This window comes from Sus scrofa, chromosome 14 (genome assembly GCF_054392235.1).
Source record: "Sus scrofa isolate SSC_HxYL_T2T_F1_AM1 chromosome 14, Sscrofa_HxYL_maternal_Yorkshire_Landrace_v2.0, whole genome shotgun sequence".
Lineage (NCBI taxonomy): Eukaryota > Metazoa > Chordata > Mammalia > Artiodactyla > Suidae > Sus > Sus scrofa.
Genome location: NC_139396.1, coordinates 58,949,206 through 58,973,739, shown reverse-complemented (window position 1 = coordinate 58,973,739; position 24,534 = coordinate 58,949,206). Strand labels below are relative to the sequence as shown.

The following is a 24,534-nucleotide window of genomic DNA, read 5'->3' as shown; positions in this document are numbered from 1 at the left end:
GTCTACAGTGATGAAAAAGGAAACTATATATCTATTAACAGAGAAAGTGACCTTGGGCTAATTACTTAACTCTGTATGCCTCAGTTTTCTTAACTGTATAATAGGAATAGTAGCTATCTTACAGGTGTGAGGATTAAGTGAATTCATTATATAAAATGCTTAAAACACTGTGGTATATGGAATGATCGGCCAATGGGGACCTTCAGCATAGCACAGGAAATTCTACCCAATATTCTGTGATGGTCCATGTGGGAAAAGAATTTGAAAAAGAATGGATGTGTGTACATGTATAACTGAATCACTTTGTTGTGCAGCAGAAATTATCACAGCATTGTAACTCAACTATATGTCAATAAAACGTTTAAAAAATGAGAAAAATGCTTAAAACAGAACTTGCCGCGTAGACAGTGCTATGCACATGTGAGCCACAATTATTATTCTAGAATAAATCGCTATAGCAACTAGAGTGAATTTAGTATATTTATATAATATTTTCAACTATGTATTATATCCACTTACCAATTTACACTCAGAACTATACCATCGAATAAAGAAAGCAAATTGTACAACTGTGGACAGAGTATGAGTTTTCACACAAAAAAGTACAAACCAACTTCTTGTGTTGCTTTTGGAGAAGTGTATATTTTATAAAACTATAAAAATGTGGACTGCCAGTATTTACCAAAATTATGATAGTGGTTACCTCCAAGGAGAGGAAGAAATATGGAGATGAGACCAGAAAAGGGAAAAGTGCTTCAACTTTATAATATTTTACTTCTGTTAGTTAAAAAAAAAAAAAGATTTGAAACACATATGACCACATGTTAATATGTGAAGTTTTTTTTTCTGGGTGTTAAATACACAGGAATTAGATCTATTAATCTATGCACTAGGTATTTAAATAATTTTTTTCCCAAGTGCAAAGAAAAAGCACACAGGGTTTTTGTTTACTTTGCTACGAGAAGCTCACCCTCAGCATATTTGCAATCTCTCTGTCCTCCTATGTTCTTGGCTTCTTTCTTGGAAGGGAGGAGGGATAGATTTTACTTACTAGTGACCAAAAAAGAAAAAAAGCATTATTTACAGTCCAACTGTAGGATGATCTTTACAAAGAACTATGCAATTGTTTTCAGAACACATGCCCAGGGAGGAACCCAGCCTTCACTGTGTGTCTCCACAAGGTAAAGAGACCTCCAACCATGCCCTAAACTGCAGACCCCAGGCCTGAGAAAGCCCTCCATTGCCATCCTGCTGGTTCCCCCAAAAGAACACAGGGAACATGCCATCTTTCAATGGCCACACAAAAATACATGGGGCCAAGAGAGGATTCAATTTAAGTAAACAATGCCAGGACACACTTACACAAAAGGGAATGCATTTTTTATCCAGAAGAATGCCTTTCAAAAGTCAATAGTTTACCATTTGTATTGCGGCCTTAAACATATTTAAATTTAAATTTGGAAATGCCCCTCTGCTTTTCAATGTAACCACAAACATTTTCACGTTTTAATGCAAATTCCGTTACTTATTGCGACTGACCCACATTCAAAACGACCAGATTCTGGATTTAGGCATTTCCTTGAACTTTTGATATCTCACACACACACACACACACACACACAAATGGAGTAACAGAAATACCAGTTCAACTTTGTAAACACAACTCTCATCTCTCTATTTGAAGGAAGCCAGGATTAGAGAATTTTAGCATTTTCCTCCTCTTTTCAAATGTTGCAAATTATAAGATAGTTCCTCTGATGGTAGAAATTTAATTCGTCAGTTATTTTTCCAGCAAAGGTCTAAGACACTATGACTGGAGTTCCCTGGTGGCCTAGAGGTTAAGGATTCAGCATTGTTACTGCTGTGCCTCAGGGTTCAATCAGGATCTTCCGCATGCCATGGGCATGAAAAAAAAAAAGACACTATGACCCACATCAGGAAGGAACCCAGTGAAGGAGAATGAGGCAGCAATGCTGCAGGTGGAACACTATCATTTATTATTCATTCTAACATTAAAAGTCAATATTCACTGCATGCTTTCTTTGTGGCAGACAAAATCCTAAATGCTGTGCACGTTCCATCACATTTACTCCTCATAGGAAACCTTTAAGGCAGATATCAGCCCCACTTTACAGAGGAGAAAACCCAGGCCAAGAAGTTGCAGATGTGCCCAAAGTCACAAGGATTCAAGGATGTAGGCTTTTTCCCTGTTGACCATGCCTGCATGTTGAGTCTAAAAGTTTCAAATAACCAAAAAAAAAGAAAGAAAGAAAGAAAGAGTTCTTTTGTGGTGCAGAGGGTTAAGGATCCTGTCGCTGCTGTGGCGTGGGCCCAGGAACTTCCACATCCCTCAGGTGCAGCCAGAAACAACGACAACAAAAACAGAAGCAAATAAGAAGAAAGTCATCATGCATAGATTATATCCAGAAAATACATAAGGAAGGAGCCACATTTGGTATTGCCTGGGAAGAAGAAAACTGAGGACAGCTGAGAGGAGCTGAGATGGAGACCTGCTTTCGTGGTGTAACTCTTTAAATAGAGTTTGAATTTATGTTTATGGTATGCAAATATATATGAAACTAACACACATGTTAGCACCTCGGATGTGCACTGAGCATCACCGTGGACATCCTAGGTGCTCAAGGCCTATTTGCTGACTTGGCCTTGAGTTAGTCCCAGCTGCCAAAAAATAGGATTCCTGGTATCTTCCTGGGGCGTTGCTCTGGCGGCAAAGGAATGCATTTGAAGTTTAAAGCCCAGTCCTCAGATAAGAGGAAGTTGGGTAAGAGACCCAGCTCCTATGTTAAAGGGCTCCCCACCGGAATCTTAGCTCCACATCCGGAACTTAACCAAGAAATTTTCTGAAGCCATATTCTCACACCCCATTACCTTTCAGGGCTAAGAGCTGGCTCCAGGAATGGAAACCAGCTAGGATTTATGGGAATGGATGGAGGAGCTGGAGGAGCTGGTGAAAAGGACAGGACTCAGGATCAAATCCTTCTGGAGCACTGAGTCCATGGGTGGGTTTCCTGTGAAGAGCTGAGGGGCTTGCCCTCCTTCTGTCCATGTTCAAGACCGCCACTGTGTGCCATGGGCAGTGTGCACATTATCTTTGGATTTACGTTGGAACCAAGCTGACCTGCCTTGGTCTGGATGGGGTTGCTCTCTTTCAAGCATTTTATTTGCACTTACCCACTTGTGAGTGGTGGGAGATGGCCGGGGTGGGCGGCGGATTCTAGTGGTGAAATAGGACTTAGAGGAGTTGGAAAGAGAATAAAATGTGGATGAAGAGGAGGATACTGAAATAGAGGTCAGTTATTTGGCTCAGGAAGCAGGCTTTCTGGGGTAGAAAGAATCTTACTTAGTGTGTGACCTTGGGCAGGAGATCGGCCTCGAAGAGGCTCAGTTTACACACCTGTAAAATGGGACTAAGGATGCCTCTTTAGGAGAACTGATGTGACAATGAAATGAGATGTTTGGAAAGTGATTGGCCCAGCCTCTGTGTGTGGTAAGCCCTCATCAGATGCTGACTGTAATTCTGGAAGGGAGAGGATGAGGGCAATATGGGAGCTGCTGGGAACAACCACATGGACAACCACCACTCTTATTTTTTCAACTCATTTCAAGATGACTCTTGGCACAGATAAGACATGCAGAAGGCAAAACAACTGAAAAAGTAGAAAAGCGTACCCAGTGAAAGCAAATTTTCCTCCCTCAACGTGCAGTTAGCTTTCGGGAGTAACTATGGTGACAGGCTAACAGTGTCCTATATCCCCTTCTTTACAATCTACACACATACACTCACACACACACACACACAATTGCGTTTCCTCTCACAAATGATAGCCTCCCATACAAACCATTCTGCCCCTTGCTTTTTTTTTATTTTTTTTTATTTTTTTTTTTTGTCTTTTGTTGTTGTTGTTGTTGTTGCTATTTCTTGGGCCACTCCCACGGCATATGGAGGTTCCCAGGCTAGGGGTTGAATCGGAGCTGTAGCCACCGACCTACGCCAGAGCCACAGCAACGCGGGATCCGAGCCGCGTCTGCAACCTACACCACAGCTCACGGCAACGCCGGATCGTTAACCCACTGAGCAAGGGCAGGGACCGAACCCGCAACCTCATGGTTCCTAGTCGGATTCGTTAACCACTGCGCCACAACGGGAACGCCTGCTTTTTTTTTAATTTTAAATGATTTTTATTTTTTCCATTATAGCTGGTTTACAGTGTTCTGTCAATTTTCTACTGTACAGCAAGGTGACCCAGTCACACATACACATTCTTTTTTCTCCCATTATCATACTCCCTCATGTGACTAGATATAGCGCCCAGTGCTATACAGCAGGATCTCATTGCTTATCTATTCCAAAGTGCCCCTTGCTTTTAATAATTTTTTTACTTCCATCTCAGAGATCTTATCTATACACACAGAAAACCCTCAGTCTTTTCTACAGTTGCATGCTATTTCAAGGCTCCTTTTATCATCACAAGTTTAACTAGATCTCCATTAATATCTGCCAAGTTGTTTATCAACTTCTGCTATTACAGCGGTGCTGCATGGAATATCCTTATACATAGATCATTTTGTACGACTGCATCCAGAGGATCAAGAAAACAGCTGAACCAAAGGATCAAACTCTCCTATTTTTAAAGGGCATACTAAATTGTCCCCCTCCTGGTGGGGAGCATGTATGCTCTCCCCAGCTGTGTTGCAGACAGCCTGTTTCCCACACCCTCATTAGCACCACAAGTTAATTCCATATTTCTGTCTTTACTAATCTTCTTACTGGTTTCCAGCTTCAAGAATGCTAGGCAATCAATGGCTTAAAAAAATAGAGCTCATCAGCCAGCCGCTTGGGTCTTTCCGGGAAGCCAGACTTAAAGAGCATGCGCTCTGGAAAATGAACAGTGATGCTGCTACTGTTCATTACTCAGAGAACAGTGTTTCTTTCCCTGAGGTCACCTCCTTGATCGCCACATAGAAGCGCCTATGTCTCCCCAATCCCTAGGAGCACAAGTCCCCAGCTCAGGTCCCCGGGGAGCCTCTCCCTGCACCAGGCTAGGATCACCATGGTGCTGCCACTGGCTCAGAAATGTCACCATTCTCCCCCTGTCTGGTCTGAGTTTAAGGCCTGGGAGGAAATGACCTCTTCTTAATAAGGAAGCTTAGGAAAAGTAGATGGGGTAGAGGCTACCTATGGGGGCACAATGGTCAGATGTTAATATTCTCATCACTTAGGGAAAGGGGCCAGAGTGTAGAGTTCCTACACTCTTTGTCAAACCAGAGCGAAATGGTTGGAAGATGAATGTTGGCGGCTCTGAACAGCATGTTATGGAACATGAAGGTTTTCATGCTGGCATATTTATGGGGTTTATATTTACCTAATAAATAGAACAATGGATGAACAGCTGTTGAGAAGAGGGAGACCTGGGCTCAGAGGGAAGAAAAAAAAAAAAAACAAGAAAGAACGAACCCTGGCCTCCAGGAAGGAAGCTAGGTGGTCGCAGAAGGACTTTATCAGTGGGTGTGTTTGTTTGTCTTCTTGAAATTCTTGGTAACTCTTGGCAAGATTTGCTCCTGAGTTTCCAGAACAAAGATGGGAATTGAATGGGCAGCAGCCAGGCACAGTCCTTGGTATGCACTCGTGGTCGATAACACATGGGGTGGACTGCCTGCTGATAAGTGGGTATTCTACCTCAAGTGGACAGTCCCGTTACCTGTGGAACATTTGAGTTCTTATTAATCTTCCAGACCCCCTCTGCCCAAAACACCTGGCCCGGGAGAGGCTGGTGCTACCCAAAGGCAGGGCTTCTGGAGGCTGTTGTTTGAGTAGTCTCTCTCCCTTTCTGCTTTTCTCCAGGCCAGTGTGACCTGCTTTAATTGGCTTCTCCATAATCAAGAAATGTTTACGGCTGCACACAGTCTAAGCCAAGAAGTGGAGAACCCAAGTAGAGAGGAAAAGGGAAGGAAGGGAGGGGTCCTATTTAAAAAGGAGGGAGTGAGAAAAACAGAAATTCAAAATAGTCAAAATAGGGTAAATAGGAAAAGGATATCACGAAGAAGGGGGTTTTTGAAATAGCTCAAAAGTGAGGACAAAAAGAATAGAAAGAAAAGACAGATGGCGGCAGGGAGACAGCGAGGGATGGGGAGGAGGAGAGAAGGGAAAGGAAGCCAAGGTAAGAAAAAATGAGGAAGAAGGGGGAAAAGATAAGACGTGGAGAAAAGAAAGCAGAAACTATTCAGGAAAAGAGATGAGAAATGAAGTCAGGACAGCTCGAAACTGAAATGTTGCCGAAATTCCTCTCCAACGCCCTCCACTTTTGTAGCAGCACAGACCTTAACTTCTTAAATGAGATTTTGCCCACGGCTAGGCTTTTAAGAGCATTTTCGATTAAACCTAATTAGCAAGCCTGAGCTAAAAGGCCTCTCGGGCAGGATTGGGGGGAGGAGGAGGCAGGGCCCCAACTCCCGCGGTCCTGGCTGCGAGACCACGGGGCCTCGGGCGCCGGAGATCGGCTTGGTCTCTTTCTCTCCGGCTGGTGAGGCCACCCGGTTTGGGACAGTCTGGTCCAGCGGCCCGACACCCAGACTACCGCGCCTGGGGATGGAGTCTGAAAACGCCCAGGGCGCACTGGCGCGCTGCGCGCGGGGCTTGGAGTCAGCCTGGAACCCACATCCCGCCTTTCTCCGGCGACCGTGCTTAGGCCTCTTTACAACACAAACCTATAATTTACACATTTTGATGCCGCCTGTAATTTCGCCCTCCGAACTCCGATGTCATAAAACTCGTAGGGTCTGGCAAAGGGACCCCCACACTCCCCCAGGGCCCCCTCTCTCCCTCAAGTTCCCTGCGCTGCTACAAATAATCCCGTGGAAGGCGGCCAAGAATAACTAGAAAATAAACACAGCTCCTCAAGCCTCTGAGCGCAGGCCGTGGGTCCCTCCCGGCCCCACCTGGCTCTGGGACCAGGGGAGGCTTCTCGGAGGGCTCCGGGCTCCCAGACCTGCCGGTAACCCCAGAACCGTTTCTGGACCTCTATTCAAAACTGCTGACCCGCTGCCTGGCCTTTGTCCCCGCCGTCTTTCCTAGCGGGGAAACTGGCTTCCGACCTCTGTCGGGGGAAGAAAAAAAAAAAACAAAACGACAACGACAACAAAGAACCAACACAAACCGGAGAGAGTTTTTCTCTCTAAACTCCGGGCCTTTCCCGAGAAGATAAGAGACCCCGACCTCGCTCGTTTCTTAACACCCTGAGGTCTCCGAGTGTGTGCGCGCGCCAAGGACGGCGCGGAAGCGCGGCGGCCGCTGGTGTGCCCTAATTTGTGTGTATATAATGAAGTGCATTCGCGCTAACGCGCGTGCAAATAATTGTGCGTGCGCAAAGACCATTCTATCTACAGACTGAATATAAATATCCATGCCAGAAAGTGGAAAAAATGCAATAAGACCATCGATGTGCAAACAAACCCGTGCTCTCTTGCAGAGGACCTGGGATCTGGGGGTGCGCAAATATCTCAATGGACATGTAATTCTTTGGGCAAATTGTTCCGTGTGCAAGCGATTTGATGTTCCCGCCAGTGATTCTACCGCTGCAAACAGTTGTGTGGGTGCGTGATGCCTCTACAGAGCCAAAGAAAGGGCTCCCAGAAATCGTTTCGCAAAGGTTGATCAGAATACACATCTGCGGGACCCGCTAAATCCCGAGAAGCGGCCCATTAAAGAAAAACAGCCTTGCTTCCGACTGTGCCATCTCCTAGCGGGCTCTGCCTGCTCCCAGCGTGGATGGAAAAGCAGAGGGTGGAAAGATCCGGGTAGGTGTTTTCGGGTCCTCTCTTGGCCTTCCCCAAGTTCCCTGCTCCCCGAGGTCGGCGCGATCCGGGCAGCTGTGGATTTTTGCCTAGGGTGTTTGCCTAGTTCGCTCAGGCAGGAGTTTCCCCCGACACAGGGTCTCCTTGATGCCCTTGGGCTACTGGATGCCGCCACAGAGCGGCCAGACCCAGCCAAGGTTTCCCGGTGTCCGGGAGACTCCCCAAATCTTCCCCGGCGCGGCGGGTGCTACCAGCTTAGAGAGGCGCCACTCGGAGAAAGCGAAAGTCCTGCATTTTGCCCTGCGCTCCAGCTCCACTACGAAACCCCAGGTGGCAACCGCTGGAGGAAAGGTGTGAGAGCAAACCCAAGTGTCCCCCACGGGCACTGCAATGGCGAAACACGTCCTGGCTAAGGCAGTCCGTCCCTCCCAGCGCGCACACGTGTGCCCAGGATTATAATACAATATAACACATCGTAATATCGGATATTATACCGCGTTTACCTTCCATTAGGATGTGTATATTGTGTTAGGCTGTGCTTATGTGTTTGTTACGACGTGCTGTGATATTGTATCTCTCAATCTCACTGCCAGGTGCCAGGCACCTACTTATTTGATCCACACAACCACCCCGAGACAGGACTCACTTCTACCACGAACTTGGGACACAGAGAGGGGAAGGCACTTCCCCAAAGTTATCCAGCTAGAAAGGGGCAGGGCTTGGGTTGGAACCTACAGCTTAGGGCCTGGCAGTGAGAAACAGACATCCACCCACACAGCTGAGGTAGGAAGACAGCCCACACCACACACTGCTGTTTCTGGAATAGTCCTTGAATATATATTTATTTTATTATGTTGGCACCATCTGGCTAAGATGAGTGCTGCCAGCTTGCGCTCTGCAACCCTATGGCTGAGAACTAGGCAGTCAGACTTGCCCTTGGTCTGGCCATTCCCTCCTCCTGCCCACTTCTTTGGCTTGCTCCTCCTGTGTGAAGGTAGAGTCTGTTCATGGATGAAAGGAGGTTCAGAGAGGTTAAACAGCTTGCCTAAAGTCACTCAGTCAGTAAGGAAAGTGGTACGTTCTGACTCATCAGACTTCAGAAAGCCTCGATTTTGATAGCTGCATTCCCAAGCCTACCCCAAGCTGTGTTTCAGTTTAATCAGAGTCTGTAGGTAGATGGGGGGACACTGGTGGGAAACAGGTTCTAGGAGAGTATCCTTAATGTTTGGGAGTTAGGAACAACCTTGAGATGCAGTGAAAACTCTGCATCTCCTCTCCAAGAGTGGGGAGATCCATGAACCCAGATTTTGAAGTCTTTGGGAACCATTGTGATGTGATCCTCACCCTGTGTCTTGGTTGCATCTCCACAGGCTTCTTTGGGCTTCATCTTCACCTACCCTAACATTCCCTCCTCTTTGTGTGCTGGGCAGCCAAATACAACCACAGACACAGTTTAATCACCCATCTCCAGCTGTAAAAGTCAAGGGACCCCTGTGCCCTCAAAAATGCCGCCCCACAACTGGAGGACAATAACCAAACCCAGTCCTCCAGGAGCCCCAGGGGAAGGGACTTCCACATCTTGGCTTTCAGATTTTCCTGCTTCTAAGTAAAGAGCTTTACCCCTGGGATGCACACAGATCACCAGGATGATTCCACCCCACCCCCAGTCCGCGGCACACTTTCCTTTCCAAAGATCCAAATTGTTGGGGAAACCATGTGCTTTGCTAGTCCAGAACCGGCCTCTATCCTCAGGCTGCGTTAGAGGTACAAGTTGCCAAAGAAACCCTCTCCCCTGCGGGGGCCCTCCAGGAAACGGAAGAATCAGAAATTGGCGCCTCGGCTGCAAAACCATATCCGCTCCGGGTGGGATCTGACAGTCGCTTCTGAAGCCGAAAAAGTCGACGAAATTGTCCCAAACCCTGACCCGACTCTCTCCACTAGATTTGAGGGGCCAGACAGCTAAGGGCAGAGAGGGAGTTGTTTAAAACAAACAAACACAACTAGGTTTTTTGTTTCGTGTTGCCCTTTTTTTTTTTTTTTTTTTTTTTTTTTTTTTGCCTTTCAAGATAAAACCTTGCCTCCACACCTTCCTTGAGAGAATGGATATGAAAGGAAATTACAAAATTGTCTTGAAATTTTGGTGTTGGCTTGCTCTCTCCCATATACACTTAATTATCTGGATGTTTGGGGAAAGTTTAGAGAACTAATGTCTGGTTGACCAGAGGGAGGGCTTTAATTTGCAATTTCTGTGTGCATGTTGGGGAGTTGTGTGTGGTGTGTGTGGTGGTGGGGGGGAGGTACCTCCATTTAGAAAACCTGGTGCTGACTCTGAGGCTCTTCCCTAGGCCATGAAAGCACCTTGAAACCCACAACGCTCTGAGAAGATGTCACCTTGAGCCCTGCACACCACATCCATTTTTCTCTCCCTCCTTACCACCCTCAAGGGCATGGGGAAATTTGGGAAAGGAAGACACTCTCGAAGTATCACGAAAATTCAGCAGACTTTGTATCCCTCAGAGTCATAGCTGGAGTACGGAATCTTTCACTTTTGCTAATACAATCTGAATGGTGGTCCCCATAAGAGTAGATTTTGACCACCTGGTAAATCCAGAAAATTCAGGACAATGTCTGGATACCCAGCAATCTCGCCTGGATAATTCAGAAGACACACACTGGGGAATTGTTAACTATGCGGCAATTTCCAACCCTGGTAAAAAGTTTAGTTGTTTTTCGATTTGTTTTAATTCAAAATGCGCGGTTTGGGCTGGAATTTCCGCCTGGGCCACACTCAAGAGGCGCTGAGAACATCATTGTGGTGGCCACTTTTTCTCAGGCCAAGCCCCTCCTGGAGCAAATCCCTGGCTCCGCAGGGCCGAAGTGGGGGCCACTCAGAGAACAAGGTCGCTGGGGTGGGCGCACATGGAGCAAATTTGCCCGCCTGCACCCACAAAAGATGACATAAGTGGCGCTGATGAGAGCAGCCCGGCTGAAACGCGCCTAAATAAAGGGTCCTCCTGCAGCATGGGCCGGAGGGATTGCCTCACACTCCGGAATTGGGCCCAGACACGTTTTGAAATGTTTTGCTGGACGCCTGCCCCCCCCAGCCCCCCGCGAGGGCGACAGCAGCAGCGGGCCGCCTGGGCGATGCTGTGCTCTGGGTCACAGGCTGGCGCTGAGTCTCGGCCCCAGTGGCGTCTTCGGTGGAGGAGAACGTCTGTGGTCTTTGTGGGGTTTTCTTTTTATCTTTTTTTGTTGTGTGGTGTGTTTGCCCTCCACTTTTGTGCGCTCCCCTGGGGGCAAGGCTCTGTCTACAGCGCCCCAGTTGTGACCAGAAAGATTGTAAGGAAACACGCAGGCGAGAGTTTGGCACTGAATTAGACACTGTTGATTTCAACCTCCATCTCGCCTCATGATCAGTGGGCTGTGGGACAGGACCCGGGGAAGGTCCTGGTCACAGCTGGATTCCCCAGGGCCCAGAACGGGAGATGGACACTAATGGAATATTTATTGAATCAATGAATGAATCCAGAAATCAGGCTTTCAATTTTAATTTATCTTAATTCCCCCCGTGAGATTGAATGTCTCGCTCTGACGTCCTTCCTGCAGAGGAACAGGGCATTCTTACGGCCCCTGCCAGGTTCTCACAACTCAGTCATAACTAGTGAAAACCACAAAAAACATCTGACACTCATTGACCACCTACGCTTTTCATCAAGCTTTATATTCATTTATTAGAGGTAGGCACCACTGTGTTCCCATTTTACAGACAAGCAAACCGGAGCTCAAACAGGCTAATTGATGCAGGCTGCCTGGTTCAGGCAGGTCTTTGAAGACTGCGTGAGTCCTTTCTCTGGAAGTCCGCATGGCTTTAGGGTACGAGGCGCGCTGAGCCCGCGGTCACCCATTTCTCCAGACTTTCTACAGTTCTACACAAATCCCCCCAACTGCGCGGAGGGTCCGCTTGTCCCCAGCTGAAAGTCAGAAGCTAAGCAGGCTAGCCAGCCTAACCCTGCAAAAGTTGACGGAGGCTATAATCAGTTCTGAATTTACAAATCGGTCCGGGGACCGACCCAACACTGCTTGGGCATTTGTGTTCCCGTGCCAATACACTTCGGGTGAGAAGAAAAAGGTTTGTCTGTGACTTTGCCCAAGGCCTCGAGTAAAGATGCGGCTTGAAATTTCCAAAGCCTCTAAGAATCTAGAACGTTCGCAGGTTACAGCAGAAAGGGTCCTGAGAAAGGTCATCCCAGAGGCCTAGGGGACCGGTCTAAGCCCCTGTTTCTTCGCGCACTGCATCTAACCCGCGTCTTTAAGCAATGGCACAAGTGCGCCCCGCGCGTGGGCGCAAACCCAGAGCCTGCCTGCTGATCTCCAGCCCGGCGGGCTCTGGCCACTGCACACTAGTCAACGTAATGAATGGAGAGAGAAAAGAAAGGGCGGAGAGGGAGGGGACATTGTGAAGGGGGTGAAATATCTTGGAAATAATACACCGAGAGAAGGAAATATGGACAACAGTTTATCAGCACCCCCGCCCCCATTGCCCGCATGTTTAAAACCCATAAGTAATTTTAGATTGTGTCTTCAGTTAATATATCTCTCTCCCTTTCCCGCGGGCTGACAGGGAAGCGCCGTTGCTGCAAGATGTCTGCAGAAAAGGGTCTTTAAGAGTTTCCACATTGTTTAGCTACACAAACGTGTTTGTGGTTCCTGAGGCCCTCCCCCTCCCCCACCCGCCTCCGAATCTCATTTCGCTTTATGACTCCAATTGTTTGAGGATGCCCGCGCCACATAAATCCTGCTTCGAGATTAATCTCTCTGCTTGCTCGCGCTGGGCGCAGTGAAAAAAAAAATTTTTTTTTTGAGTTCTTTAAAAGAGGGCGCCGGGAGGAGATTTATTAACAAGGAAAAATAGTTTATTTTTATAGTCGACCTCAGAAAGGTGGGGGTGGGGGTGGGAGTGGGCCAGGGAAGGGGAGTCGTTCAGATGGATAAACAATGAGGCTAAAGGGGCCTGGGTGTTAAAGACCACTTCAGCTGGGAGTGGGGTAGCGACTTGAATTTTTTTCCTGGAGACCCACAGCTTGGCTGTGGATGAGTAGCCATGGGTCTTCGGAACCACGCCAGTAGTTGTGCAGTGCACCCATGCAGGTCTCCTGATGGTTGTGTTCCGTGTACACGTGTGTGAATGAGTATCCCACATGCTCCGGAGGAAAAGCCTCTTCAGAAAGAAAGGGTCCCCCAAACCGGTCTCTCCCCGCCCCCGGCTGTGATCAGTTGCAATGAGGGTGCATAGCATAACTATGTGGATGACCGTCCAAGAGCGGCACAGCACTGGATATTATTTGCAAAACTGTATACACTGGGGTATTTTTCTGGAGAAAATTCAATTTTCATTAACGTCTCCATGGATGCCTTGTCATCCAAAAGATTAAAAAAACCCACTAATTAAAGAAAGCTAAGCTAGGTCTTTCACCGTCCCATACAGCTGGCAGCCACACACTCTATGCAAGGTTTTGTCCTTCAAACCAGTTTAGCTTGTACCACTAAAGAGTAACAGTGGCCAGAAGCCACTTCCTTAAACTAGGGCATTTGAGGGCAGATTTTGCCCACATAGTGGACTCATGACACTCTTAGGAATCTTAAAGCTTTAGATTAAGATCCAAAGGGACTGAGCTTTGTTTCCAGCCTCTAAGTGGCTGTCGGATCCTGAGCAGTAGCAAATCTTCTGTGAGCCTCAGTCTCCCTTTAAACTTTTGGAAGAGACATTTTTGAGGGAGAGAGAGAGAGTGTGTGTGTGTGTGTGTGTGTGTGTGCCTGCGTGCGCTCGCAAGCGTGAACCTCTGTGTTCTCTTTCACAACCAACTGACTTTGAACACAAAATCTAGACTGTTCCCACTTTGCATCCAGGATAAGATCCAGAGTTCCTAGTGGAGAAGGGTGATTTCTTAATCTCTGGCGGTATGTGGATTCCACTGAGAAGCAAATAAAAAGATGGACTTTCTCCTCACCGAGAAAGAAAAAAAAAAAAAAAACACGCTTAAATAGGCGATATTGCACAATTTTCCGGGATCCCCGGACAGGTGAAAAGTCCCCTGCTTAAAGCGAAGAGACGGAGCGTAAACCCTGACCAGTGCCTTAGGAAGGGGCCCCAGGGTTCGGGGGCCACGTGAGCCGATTCCTTCGGGCGGCTCTCAGGGCTACAAGGCAAGCGGAACAGGGTGAGAGGGTGAGAGGAGTACGCCCGCCCCTCCTTTGATTCGCAGACCCGGGCGCAGCCGGAGACCGCCCGGCACCGCGGCGTCTGTCTGTCTGCGCGTCTGCCCGCGGGTCCCCGGCTGTCCCGAGTGAACTCGACGCGCTCCGGGAGCACGCGGCTGGACCGGTGCTAGGGCGCGCAGTAAGCTTGGGCCGCGCCCTGGAGACTACGCGCTGGGGGCCAGGCTCTAGGCGCGATCCCTCAGGGGCCCGGTCCCTAACGGCTGGTTTGGGGTGCTGGAGTTAAAGGCCTAGAGATACAGTTGGTTGAAGTCTGCAACCTTTGCCTGCGGATCACTGTCTTCTGCCGCCATTCCTCCCAAACATCTTTCCCCGTGTCTGGGGACACCTGCTCAGAGGAGACTATGGTTCAACCTGTTTGATCCCACCCTGCATGCTTCCAGGGGCGTACACATCCCAGAGCCTCTGGACAATCCCTAGAATATTTCGAATAATATTAGACTACCTTAAACAAGGCATTTTCTATTGTATAACAACCTTCTAAATCATCATCTTACTGAGCTTAAACAACTCGCGTAGCTGCTGTTAAGAATATCTTTCTCCAAGATGAGGAGCCTGGACCCAGAGAGGTTAAGCAATCAGCCTAAGAGTGCACAGTGAAACTGGAGAGCCTGGACTCAAACTCAGCGCTTCAGACTCCAAATCCTTGCTATTTTCTGGTGCCTGGTGATCAGCCTGCACTTCAAGTCCTCCCACACAGGTACCCCAATATGCATTTTCCCACGCAATGCAACAGAGCGCACACTTGGTCTTCACCTGAGCCCAGGAGTCTCCAGGCAGCTGTGGGAAATCACATCGGAGGTCAGGGACACCTAGCAAAGGACAGCTGGGGTGCAGTGTCCCAGTCCCAGCACTGTCCCTTCTCTCCCTGCATTCACGGCATCCCCACCCTGAGGCCCAGGTGCCTGGAGTTTGCACCAACCCCTGGCATCCCTACTTTTGCTCCTCATGTCCACACCCCCTCCCACCTCTCCGGTGCCTATAAAATACCAGCATTTTACTGGCCCGTGGCGAACACTTCCCCGAGTGCCTCCATCGCTCCCCACCCACCTGATGTCTTACCTGGTCACTGGTGGCTGGACGAAGGCCCGCACTCAGAGCCTAAAAGCTGGCGCGCACACACCGTGCCACGAATCGCTCCTTGAAGCATCCCCTGGCCTTCCTCCGCGTTTCCGGTTGTAGCAGGGGGCGCCCCCGGAGTGGGCCCGATAAGCTATCGGCCTGCCCCGGCCCAGGAGGGGCGATCAGTTGCGAGCCAGGGCACCCCGGGCCGGCTCCCGGCTCTGGGCCCGGCTGCCTGCCAGCGACCGCTCAGGACAGCAGCGAGATGCCTGCCGAGGTGTTTCTGGTTACAATCACCTCACACACAGGCCCGCATTCCGCCGCCCCCCCATCCTTACCATTAGGTCTGAAGTCACACCTTCTGGGGGGCTGGGGAGCTTTGCCGGGGTGGGGGCGATGAGTGCCTGAGAGCTGGGCCAAGGTTGTTAATCTATAGAGCTCCAGCAGGTCCGTAAAAAGGGATATTTTTGGTGGTCAGAAAATCAACATGGAATAGATATGTTGCCTCCTTCTCCCATCCACCAGGAGTTAATTTCCAACCAATTTATCCAGGACTGTTGGGTGTTGCTGATTATTTTCTGGGAGGGCTGATGCATACAGTTTAATGGATCAATTTGTTTTCTCATTGTAAAATGGAGCTTAAGCTTAAGCGCTTAGAAGCTAAGAGAGGATGCTCAGGAGAAAGCTGATCTTCATTCAGTCTCAGGCAGGCTTGACGATGAGGATGATGATGATGCGATGGTGATGTTACAAGAAGCTCCTATTTATTGAGTACTTATATGTTTTAATCCTTCAATAAAGTCTACAAGGTGAGAACTCTTCTCTTCCCCATTTTACAGATGACTAACTAGAGGCTTGAAGAGGTCAAAGGGATGTCCCAGAGTCACTCAGCTGTAGGAAGATCAGCCCTGAGGGAGCTCTCTGTGGGTCACCCAAAAGGCCCTGTGATAAAAGTTTGGTGAAGTCTGACCCTTGACAATGGATGGAGGGATTGGATCCTTCATTAGCTTCTCCTGGGGACCTGTTAGCCACCTAAAGGACTGGCAGTCAGATCCCAAAAGGGCCCATACCATTTCTTCCCCGCCCCATGAAAGGATTCAGGCTGGAGAATTCCAGAGAGAATGACCCATGACTCTCCCTGAGAGTAGGGTTCAGAGGAGGCCAGCCTGCCTCGCTCTGGGTAGGATGAAGTCTGGTGCTTTCCCAAGCTTTGGTAAGAATCACAACAAAACTATTCCTGTTTCCCTGTTAGCCGAGCATCTCCTGGAATACGGTGTGTGTGTGTATGTGTGTGTGTGTGTGTGTGTGTGTGTGTGTGTGTGTGTGTGTGTGTTTGAAAGCTTAGCCCCCAGCAATCCCAGTCCAGGCTGACAGTCTTGTTTCTGTTAGGTCAGGCCTGGGCGCTGGGGCCTCAGCCATGCCTCTGGGGTCACTCCAGGCTCTGTTGAACCTCCCCCCATCTGGAGAACAGGGCCGCCCAGCATCCATCGAGCAATTAACCTCACCCACCCTCTCCCTACCAGTTTCCTTAAAATAAATGTGACAAACGTGAGCCTAATGATCCGCGGAGGAAGATGTATTTGCTTCAGGACCATAACACATGGCTCCCTCTCCACCCGTTGGTGGAGCCGGCAGCCCTACTTCAAAGAATAGTGGGTAGGGTGATATTATAGGGGTTTCCTGGCTTTCAGGAAACAAACAAACAATCAGCCAGGTTCTTTGTAGGCAGAATAACAGCCACAGACACGAACACTCAGGATGATGATGATGGTGATGATGATGACGAGGGTGAGGGCCCAATTTATGGACCACACGTGCCAGGTTGGTGCTAAGAGCTTTGCACACTCTAACTCATCTCTTCTTTGCGACAACCTTACAAAACAGACAGTCCAATGGCCCCGTTTTACAGCTGAGGATTAGTGAAGTCACATCCCCACAAGCAGTAAAACAGGATTTGAGCCAGGTCCGCAAGATTTCAAATGATAATAACAGATTTTTTTGAAAGGCTCATAAATGCAATTTTTAAAAAGTCCAACAGTGGGTCACTTCACTGTACAGCAGAAATTGACAGGACATGGTAAATCCACTATACTTTAATAAAAAAATTAAAAAATATTTTTTTTTGCGCATCAAAAAAAAAAAAGTCCAGCAGGAGAAGAGTCTGCTGTGGAGTGAGCCTAGCTACTAAGCCTCAGGTGTCCCCTCCTCCACTCCCCCCAAACACTGACAACCAAGTTCCTCTTTTGCATATCTTTTTGTATTCTACCACCTTTTAAATTGCAAATGGAGCTCACCCTATAAAGTGCGGTGAACTTTGCATTTTTATTATTTGCTCCCCCCTAGGCTGCATTTTCTAAGTAGGGGCTTTCAGTCGCTAACCCCTGGACCCCAAAAGGAGATTTTTTTGCCTCCTGAACAAAAAAAATGGGCATCGATGGAGCTGATGTCCCGGCGACTGGGGCAGGGTCAAGTTTTGCTCAGGGTCATTTTAGCTGCTTAGGACCGAAGTGGAGGGAGGGCGGGGTGGGGGGGGGGAGAGGATGGGGAAGCTCAGACAAGCTCTTACATTCCAATCAGAGATAGCGCTAGACCAGAACAAAACATGCTCATCCGCCCTTGGCACCGGGGTGTCACTAGACTTGCTTTTCTGAGCAGGAGGTTTTCAAAGCCTTAAATGGTCTCCCAGAGACGGCGCAGCAGCATCATCACTCTCCGTCCTTTCCCTGTGGAGGGGCAGGCTTGCAGGGCAGAGGGCTGAGCAACATCGGACCCGCCAGACAAACAGGAACCGGGGGCATGAGGCTTGTCTATTTTTGGTCCTGGCTCCCCATGTGGTCCTCCCTGCCAGGGTGCAGCCTAGTTTAAGGAACCATCCTGTTGATCCCATTCCTCACCTCCACCCCTCACCCAGTCACTGCGTACTTTTTCTAAACTTCCCTTGTATGCATTTTTGGCTCAGATCCTTCCTGCAGGGTTGTTCTCCCAAATGGTATTTTGTGTTTATAAGTACAGAGCATCCTCTGGACAAACCCACAAAGCTCCAAGTGAAGGTTTCTAGCTGGGCCCCCCAGGGACCAGCAGGAAGGGCCAGCACCTATGGAGTCTGTTCAGAGAAGATGGAGCTGCCAGAACATGAGGCAGAGGGTAGCACCTTGGGGAAGAGTTCCTAGAGCCACACTATCCTGTGCCCTGTTTAGAATAATAGTGACCTTGGCAGTGGTTTTGGCTGCCTCTCATGGTGGCTACCTGTTCCACGGTGGCTACCTGTCCCATGGTGGCTACCTGTTCCACGGTGGCTACCTGTCCCATGGTGGCTACCTGTCCCATGGTGGCTGCTTGTCCTACCTTTCATGACTTCTTGCTCCCTATCAAAAATAATCATCCTGCTATGCCACCTCTTCTCTTGGTCTCTTCTACTTTTCACCTTCCTTCACCCCTATTTTCTCTTTTTCTGTCCCTGTACAAGCCATCCTTTCCCACTCTTTCCCTCCTTCCCTCCCCCTTCCTTCCTTCCTTCCTTCTTATCTGTCATTCTCTCTTCCCACTATAGCCATCCCTCTTTTGCCTCCCCTCTGTCCCTCTTCCCTCAGAGCTCTCTTATTCAGGGATGGAGAATGATAAGAAGACATGCACACCAAGTCCCTGGGACCACTGAATTCAGAACTCTTGAAAACTGATTTGAACTGAAACAGCAACACTGGGGGGACTGACTGTACATTGAAACAACTCTGCTGGAGGTGCTTTGGCAGTTCACAGTTTATTTTATTTTTTCATGGAGACCTTTAGTATCAGCTCTGCAACCTGGCTCATTGTGATAAATCTTGCATGAGAATCTTAATAGCAATAGTCTTGTAATGCTCATCTGATCCACACATTCAATTACCATGCTAAGCGCAAGAGGTTTTGCTTCTTTAACCTAGGAGAATATAAGCATGTAAAATGTATCTGTCGAGATGTAAACACGTGGTTTATTTTAAAAGTGCACTCAATGACTGGTTTTCTTCTAGAAAAGTTTTCTCAAGAAATTCCCAGAAATGTGGACAACTCTTTATAGCCATGGCTTATGTAATAACACAAAAAGATTAAGACCTCAGATGTGCCAAGATAGGAGATTGGTTAAATTATGTTCAGCTGTAGGTGGAATACTATATAGCCACCAAAAACCCAATATTAAGGGAGGAAAGTAGACTGAAAGTAGTATACATTTTTATTTAATTTTGAGTGTGTGCATCTATGTGTGTGTGTAGTCCATAACACATTAAAAAGACAGTGCGTATACATCAAGTTGTTAACACTGGGAGGTAAGATTACACAGTTTGTAGGGTCTGTGCTTTCCTCTCTCCTCCAAATGTTGATGTTTGAACCTGGGCAATGAAATCATGGTGTTTCATTATACTGTCCTTTCCACTTCTGTGCATGTCTGAAACTTTTCCCTAATAAAATATTTTTTCAATGCTCGCAGTGCTGCATGCACATTTCTTTCTTAGACTAAGAGAAAAAGACATGGTTCAAGTTCATTTCTCTTTTGAAACTCTTGCTTTAGAGCTTCCTGGAAGTTTCCTTTGCCCTTGTGGCCAGGATTCTGGATCCTGGGGGCTCCTAAGCCCGATTACACGCGGCTCACCTGAGCAGGGCCATGGTAGGTGGGTGTATCCCCTGTTCAGATTTCCAGTTCCAGTAATGAGCTGCCTAGGACGAGGCAGCAAGGGCTGGAAAGAGGGTTAAGTCTGGAGAAGTCAATTAGGTGGCTTTGCAATAAGGGATTGTTCCAAGGGGCCGGGAGTTAATGTACATGGGCTTGGCATAAAGGGGAGCCAGAAGGAAGGCCTTTTAGGCCTGGGGGACATTTGGTTGCTATTATGAATGAACAAGCCCAGCAAGGTTGAAACAGGAAAATGGCAAAGTTGGGCATCTCAGTGGGCTGGAGAGAGGCCCAATGACCTTGGGGCTAAGTAATTCCAAATGGTCTTTGAAACCTTCTGACAGTGGGGCCACTGAGACCTGGGGGCTCTGGGGAAGGGGAGCAGAGGTCCCATTACAAAGGGGCTGAGGTTTGGGGCACTGAGCCATTTTAGAGAAGGTTAATTATTGCCCTCCCTTGCCAAAATCCTTAAAGAAACTACCAGAAGTAGGTGTTCTTCCCCACTGGCCTGCAGAAAACCTGCATACCAGCTTTTGAGAGAAAGAAGCGGAAAATTTCATAGCTGGACACAGAACCCATTGGTTCAGCCACCAGAACAGCAGCCTGTAAGCTCCCAGGGCAGGGCCTTCCCCGGGTTCTGCATGGCCAGCATCTCTGCAGCGCCTGGAACACAGTGGGCACTAATAACTTGATGTGTGAACAAATGAATCAATTAATTCATGGATTTTTTGGAGGGGGTCTTATGCACAATGGCCCTACTTCGATTGCTTTATTGCCCAAAGAGGATCACCTGCTGGCCTGTGACCTGATGGATGGGTTACAAATACTGATTCCCAGGCTCCACCCCAAACTTATGAATCATCACATCTGAGCTGCAGCCTCTGCAGTTTCAACATTTACCCCCGGAGTCATTCTTATGCCCACTTACAGTGACAGCACTGCTGTAGGCATCACTGCCACTCACTTCTAGAAAGGTCCTAAGGCACAGAGAAGGAAACAAGTCATGCAAAGCCATGTCACCATAGGTATTATTCCGACCTTTCATTTTATGTTTAATGTAGGTAAATATCAGAAGGAGCTACTATACGTATCGTTTACTTCACATTTATTATGTGTTACACACTGTGTCGAGAGTTGTATATGTATGATCTCATTGCATCTTCAAACAATCCCTCCAATGTGATAGTAAATCTATTTTGCAAGGGATGGGACACTTGCCTGAAGCCACACACCTTTCAACAACACCAATAGCAACAATAACAATAGCTATAACAGGTACCATTTACTGAGAGCATCCCTGGAGGCTGGTGCTATGCTAAGCATAGATTTTTAAAATTTCATCCATGTCATTCAACTTTACATGGATAATTTTTTTCTTTTTTTTTAGGTACGCATCTGCGGCACACGGAAAGTCCCAGGCTAGAGGTCAAGTTGAAGCTGCAGTTGCTGGCCTATGCCGCAGCCACAGCAACACTGAGCCTTATCTGCAACCTACACTGCAGCTCATAGCAAAGCCGGATACTTAATCCACGGAGCAAGGCCAGTGATTGAACCCACACCCTCATGGATACTAGTCAGGTTCATTACCACTGAGCCACAATGGAAACTCCCTATATATGTAATTTAACTTCGTTTTCACAGTGTTACAGGGTCTGGATCATTATTATTCCCATTCCATAGATGAGGAAGCTAAAGCCGAGGGAGATGCCCTCCTCATGACCACAGAGCTGAGAAGCAGTGATGGGAGGGATGGTATGATCCCCAGTCCTAACTCCTAAATACTCCAGGATGTGATGAGTTGTTCAGGCTGTTTCTAGTGATAGCCAAGAATTCTCTAACATTCTCTTACGAGCCTAGGTATTTTTAAACCTTTGACCAGCTCTTGGTTGAGAAGAATGTGGAAATAGCCTAGGCTTTCCCAAGGCTTCTAAGCAGCAGAGATGATGTAGAACAAAAATTAAGCATTCTGGAGAGTTCCCTGGTGGAACCGTGGCTTAATGGTTAAGGATCCCATATTGCCGCTGCTGTGGCATGGGCTAGATACATGGCCCAGGAACTTTTACTTGCTGTGGGTGCAGAAAAAAAGAAAAACAGGTGTTACGGGTGTTAGCCTTGAATTATTGTGCAGTCATCTCTTACTCAGTTTATCCACCTGTTAATGGGGAGATGGGCCCCTGAAAGTGGTTGGCAAGGATTAAATAAGAGAGTCAGGGAAACATTAAAGGAAAATGCAATGTACCAAAGGTGAAGAACTTGGGTCCTGATCTCAGAGCTGACCCCAACTTATGTGCAAGGCGGGCCCCCTCTCTGGGCCTCAGTTTCCACGACTGTACCATCACTCTGTGACCCTGTGTTCCTGAACCCTACCTTCCCTGACCTTCCAGTTCTGGAGCTCTATGGGGCTTTTCTACTAGCTCACAAGCTCAATTCTTTTTTTAAAATTTCATTTATTTTTTTATTTTTGCTTTTTTAGGGCCATCCCTGCAGCATATAGAAATTTCTGGGCTAGGGGCTGCAGCCACAGCAATGCCAGATCCAAGTCGTATCTGCAACTTACACTGCAGCTCACAGCAACACCAGATCCTTAACCCACTGAGCGGGGCCAGGGATCGAACCCATGTCCTCATCGATACTAGTTGGGTTTGTAACCCACTGTAACATAATGGGGACTCCAGAAGCTCAATTCTTACAGGAAAAAAAAACCCCATAATATATATGTGCATATATATATAAATTATATATAAATTAAATAGCATATATATAATTTATATATAATGTATAAATTATATAGTATATATGTAATTTATATATAATGTAAATATACATATATATATTATTTTCAAATATATATACATATATAAAATGTTAAGATTCCGGGGACAAAAATGCCCCAAAGTGCAAGTGGAAGTTTTCCCAGTCATTAAAAAGGGAAAATCAGCCTCCCTAAGAAAACAAATTCTCCTCTCACTGTAAGTGCGGGTTATCAATTGGAATTCTGATGACTTTGGGGCTGACAATTTTAACAACCACTTAAGTCTCACCCTGCGCCTTTTATCTGAGTGCTACACAAACATTGTTAAACACACAAGCCGAGGCCAGGGAAAATGGTATCGCCCTGGAGCGGAGAAGACCCAGGAACTGGAGCGTCCATAGACCACTCCCTCCCACTCTCCCCTCCTCAGAGCTAATCAATGGCCTGGCTAGGCTTAGAATTAATAAGTCTGGACTCTTGCACTTTTGACCTAGCTGTTAGATAACAATTCCTTTAGCTGTGCCGCGGGTTATTAAGCATGAAGAGTCAATTTGATAAATAGATGACATTTTATTTATCTAAATTTCTGGAGGAAGGGTGTTTATTTTAAAAGAGAGGAATGTCATTTATAAATAATTTATTTGCACGGTCTGAGTTAAAACACTGAATCCTTAGTGGAGAAAAAAAATAACTAAAACGGATCTCTGACACTTTATTGACATAAAAAAAAAAACCCACAAAAACAAAACACAGGCTCATTCTACCTGGGTTTTTCTCATCCTTTTCAATCTTCTTAGTGCCTAAGTGAGTGGCATCTTGATTCATTGTTCTATTTCCCACTGACTCTCATGGTTGAAAATGACTTTCTTGTTTGCCAGAGAACAGCTGTAGTTTTGCAATGATTTCTTAATTGTACAATGGTGGAAATAGGCAATCACTCCCAGATTAAGGATGGGCTTCATCTGCAAAACCAAACATGTCTGACAACCCTGATGCCGTAGAACTTTATTCATTAATTTTGTCTCTCTCTGTCTCTCTTTCTCTCTCTCTCATACAGACACATCACAATGTTTTTAAAAAGTTTACAACATAGTTTGATTGTATTTTCTTCAAAATATCCAAATGTTCTATCAAGATGGCAAGTGCACGTGCCCTCTGACCCAGCAATTTCACTTCCAGATAGACTTGCAAATTTGCATGATCGTGTATTCACAGGGGTAATTGTTGCAGCATTGTTTATTTATTTATTTTTTTAAGTTTCAAAACAACCTTTATTCTGTTTGGAGACCTAACTGCGGCATTGTTTAGAAAGCACAAGGTCAGAAACATTTTAAATACTCAAGCATAGGGACCTGCTTAGATAAATCCTGATTTAATCCCTACAAAATGAAATCTTGTACAGCCATTAAAAGGGGGGAAAGGGATGCTCTCTCTTGAAATATGTTGCTGCGCGTTGCTGTGGCTCTGGCGTAGGCCAGTGGCTACAGCTCTGATTAGACCCCTAGCCTGGGAATATCCATATGCCGCGGGAGCGGCCCAAAGAAATAACAAAAAGACAAAAAAAAAAAAAAAAAAGAAATATGTTGCTAAAGAAAAAGCTAAGATCCATAGCAGTGGGTCTAGATGATGTCAATGTGTATTAAAAAGGGGAAAGATGCCCAAGGAAGTGATGACTTAGGTTGCTTCAGGCTGGGGAATGGAGGTATAGGGGACAGAAGTAGGAGGAAGATTCTTCACTCTTTATGCTTTTGCAGCTTTAGAAATGGGAACCATGTGGATGTTTGCCTATTAAAAATAAATGGAAATAATGAAATTATTAAAAATAAAGAGTTCCCTGGTGGTGAAGTGGGTTAAGGATCTGGCATTTTCACTGCTATGGCTCAGGTCACCACCATGGCACAGGTTTGATTCTTGGCCCAGGAATTTCTGCGTGCCGCGACCATGGCCAATAAATAAATAAATAGTCAAAGATACCCGTGAATCTCTATGC

At 47.0% G+C, this 24,534-nt stretch overlaps 1 long non-coding RNA gene across 1 annotated transcript; it reads left to right on the top strand.

Annotated features, from left to right (window-relative positions):
* Positions 1–6,522: 6,522 nt before the first annotated feature.
* LOC146396585 (uncharacterized) lies at positions 6,523–13,802 on the top strand. Its single transcript, XR_014826466.1, has 2 exons — positions 6,523–7,815; positions 10,158–13,802. It is a non-coding gene; the product is annotated as an uncharacterized LOC146396585 (long non-coding RNA).
* Positions 13,803–24,534: the final 10,732 nt, after the last annotated feature.